The sequence below is a fragment of the Papaver somniferum genome, unplaced genomic scaffold (assembly GCF_003573695.1).
Source record: "Papaver somniferum cultivar HN1 unplaced genomic scaffold, ASM357369v1 unplaced-scaffold_67, whole genome shotgun sequence".
NCBI lineage: Eukaryota > Viridiplantae > Streptophyta > Magnoliopsida > Ranunculales > Papaveraceae > Papaver > Papaver somniferum.
The window spans coordinates 395,010-399,238 of NW_020649526.1; the positions used below are offsets into that span (position 1 = coordinate 395,010).

Here is a 4,229-nt window from a genome sequence, read left to right on the forward strand (position 1 = left end):
AAGGAGTAGAAAGCCACGAACCGTTGTTGTTTATGAATCAAGAGTAGCAAGCCACGAACCAACCATCAAAGATCGAAGAACTCGCCCCACAACGACGAAAAAAAGTCGTCCCAAAACGGCTAAGAAATATGTTAAAAGACACAAAAAAAATGATGTAGAAACATCTTATTCAGCAAACTATTACCTAAAACCAGAAAAGAAAAAGGAATCCTTGCTCAGAACGGGTCCAAAAGGACCAAATCTGAGCAAGAAAGATGAAAATACTTGAGGTTTTTTTAGAAGGGAAGAGAAAAAAAGAAAAAAAGAGAAAAAAAAAAGAAAGAGATGGGAAAACTAATTTTGTTTCAAGATACATAATACTTTATGTAGTCATATTTTGCTTTATGCATCAACTTATTTTCCGTTGCAACTAATAAAAAGATGTACTCCCTCCGTTTCAAGAAAAGCGATACTTTCACTTTAGGCCCAAATTTCGAAAATTGAACGCATAGTCATTATGCAAAACCACCACAAAGGATGCATAACACATTATGCAACCATATTTTGGTTTATGCATCGAGTAATTTTCCGTTTCAGGAAAAGTGATACTTTCCCCTCGTATCAGGAAAAATGATACTTTCACCCCATGTCAGGAAAAATGATACTTCCGCGCTGTTACTTTCCTGCTGTGTCAGGAAAAATGATACTTTCCCGCCGTGTCAGGAAAAATGATACTTTCCTGCCATGTCAGGAAAAATGATACTTTCACCACGTGTTAGGAAAAATGATACTTTTGCGTCGATTTTTTCGGTCGGCCGTCCCACCTTGGCAACGGTTATCTAGTATTCGTTATTTAGTATTTTAAAATTCTTTTCAGTGGTAAAGTTTACTAATATTCGTGATATAATTTAAGAAGTAAATCATTTTTAATTTTCACAGATAATTATATAAAAAAAAACTTAAAAACACTCTTCTCTTCCCTTCCCTTAAAAAGTGTGTATTAAGAATGATGAGATTCGTGCTAGTTTTATTAGAAATCCAGCCTATGGAAAATATTATTTAAAGAAAAAAAGGAGCTAATGGATAGAGTTTCAACTAAGAAAAAGACGTTCAATCTCCTATTAAACTTGTTCCTGGTAATTACGTTTCAGATGAAGATGAGTACGATGGTATTTATGAAGAGTATGAAGATTATGGAGACTCAGAGCTTTTGGCAAAAAAAAAATTCGGGTTTACAGTCTAAGAGGAGAAACTTTAGAATTGGAAATAAGGGACGCTTGAAAGGAATAAGATATAGACGTTATTAATTTCCATGAGTTTTTTTCTTGATGTTATTTATTTTGTGTTAGCTTTTTATGGAATTTTTTGAGTTATCTTTACAGTTATTTTTTTAACACCTTTAATTTATGGGGATGGGAGCTTTGAGCCTTCTCACAATTACGTTTTTTTTAATAAACTATTGGACTTCGCAAAAACAAACCTTAAGAAGTGTGTAAACTTCAACTAGGTCTAGTGACTGAGGGAGTATATGCCAAGATGATAATAATATGTGAGATGGGTATTTCCTAATTTAATTAATCTCCACGAACTTGACCAAACCACAAATAAATTAATATACTGTTAATATCTGTACTACTACTAAATATCTTTAATCTTATCAACAAAAAATAAAAATAAAAAGGGTCCAAAATGTTTTGGCTCTGATTTGACACATTCAAACCTCAGTTATCAGCGTACAAAAGTCATGGCAAATGCTAGAGTTGTCTCTATGACTTCAACTACATCGTCGTTATATATTTAGTGCCTCCCAATTCTAAGTGCATGTTAGCCACGAAAACAGCTCTACTCTTCTCACCACTACATCATCGTGTCACTTTAAATTTTTCATTCTCTTCTTCTTTACAATTCAATAAATGGAGACAATTTAGAAGACCAATAATTAAGGCTGCAAGAACAGAGTTTAAAGGAGCTGTATTAGGATCTCGATCTCCTGATTTCCGGCTGGTAGTGCCCCTTACCAGGAAAACTTGGGAATTTGACGCTTTTGAATCCCATCCCATCATTCTCTATCGGTTATGTTTACGGAAAAATAAGGAATATGCCACTAAATCCAGTGTAATCTTGGAAATATGTCCCAAAATTCCAGTTCACGGTAATATGCCTCAATACAACGATTTTCCTCCAACTAAGTTAAATTGTCAATTTATTGAACATTGATCTGTCAAAATCTCAAAATATGAGATATCACGGACATCGCAAATGACGTGTTTGACCTTTTTCATTTGAACGGCTAGAGATACAACACGATTAGACAAACCAAAGTTACCAAACGTTAGCTTCTTCTCAATTAGAAAAAGGAAAAAAAAAACAGAGACCCAAAAAAAAAAGACTAGAGACGAAAAATGAAAAAAAATATTGTTGCAGTGACAAATTGGGAGACTCAAAATCAAAATATTGAAGCTTATGGAGTAATATGAACCTACCATTGATTCGTTATTAGGAATAGTTAATTTTGGTCAGAGAATAATTATTGGTTTACATCAGAATAATTAGCTCTCATAATCATCAACTGTAAGGTCTATTATTACCATGATTGAGTGAGACTATCTTGGAAGATTTTGTTAAATCGATGAATGGGTACTTGTTAATAGTGTCGAATTGCGATTTATTAGTTTGATTTCATCGGTTTGAACCTTTAGGGTTTTCAGATGCAATTAGGGTTCGTATATGAAATTGAGGATTATGAATTGATCTTGGTCGTATTGCTATAGGAGGAGATAATAATTTTGTTGAATTTTTTTTCAGGGTGATGTAAATTGATTCTTGGAGATATTCAAGCTTCCTTCGTCAATTAAACATCATATTCTGAACTTGTCGTAGCAATTCCTAAACGAATTAGATGATGAAGAAGATGGTTCTGTATGGTTTACACATGTGACAAAAGGCTTAATATGTCTTTTTGCTGCACATGCCATCTCGCATGTGTGCTCAATTTGACTAGTTAACATAAATGGAAATTTTTAACAGCTGGGGCATATTAGTGTGAACTGGAATTCTGGGACATGTTCCCAAGATTACACTGGATTTTGGGGCGTATCCCCAATTTTTCCTTATTGGTAACCAGTGCCCGTTATACACTTGAAGCAAGAAATCGTGAAACTTACCAACTTCTACATGAAGAAGGGGCTTGTACTTGTTGTTATCTCTTCAAATTTTGTTGTTAGGCATCAACATGACGGTCCTGAGTTTATGGCAGTAGAAACAAAGTTGTTCAAATACCCTTTTTGATATCTCTATGACGAGTCACAAGGTGCTGCACGAGCATTCAGAGCTATCTGCAAACCTGAATTTCTACTCTACAAAAAGGATGGCCGAAAACCATTTAAACTCGTTTACATTGGACAGTTTAACGACTCACGGCCAAGTAATAATATGCGAGTTACTGGAAGGGACTTAAGCATGGCAATAGGTTTTGTTCTAATTGGGCAGCCATTGTCTTTTGCGCAAAAACAAAGTGTTGGTCTTGTTGGATGTAGGATAAAGTGGCATCCTGAGAAAAGCATGTAATCCGTATGCACCTGCCTCCAATCGTGACGCATCTTACGAAGACAATTATCCTGTATACTGAGACATGAGAACCAGCGAGATAAATAGAACGGAATAGAGTCAGACTGTTGGGCATATATATTTAAAACATAGATTGAATTCCAAATGAAAATATTTTTAATAGAAATTCAGTTTGTCATCAAACGGGTAGCTAGCTTAGCTGGTCATCCCCGTTTTTCAAAGATATAATGCGTTCTAGGAGGTCCCATGTTTGAATCCCCGATGGCGCAATGTTGCAGAATTTGACATGGAAGGTAGAGTTAGCTTGCCCCCTGCGACATAATCATTCCCACTATCCTCTTCGGCTCCTTTGGATGGTTCCTCTTGAGGCTCGCTGGTACACTAGCACGAAAACCTGTTCAACTAATGTAGTAGTACACTATTGGAGCTAGCTTGTTAGGCTTCCAATTAGTTAACTGTAATAATACTCTTTATCCGATAATAAAAATTATAAATATAAAAGAAAATTATAAAACGATGTCACTAGGACTTTTATTGAAAATACAAGTAAGAGTTTACACGGGGTTTGATTGGCTTTGTTCCTTCGGTTCAAGAACTCCCCTTCGCTAGGAGCCTAGCAATAAGTCGCACCCAAAATCCTTTTTGGATAGCTACGCCTACCCGATGAAAAAGAAAACTTCTTA

At 35.4% G+C, this 4,229-nt stretch overlaps 1 pseudogene; it reads left to right on the plus strand.

The window, feature by feature from the left end:
* Positions 1-1,800: 1,800 nt before the first annotated feature.
* Positions 1,801-3,546, plus strand: LOC113343820 (annotated as a pseudogene).
* The last annotated feature ends 683 nt before the right edge of the window (positions 3,547-4,229 follow it).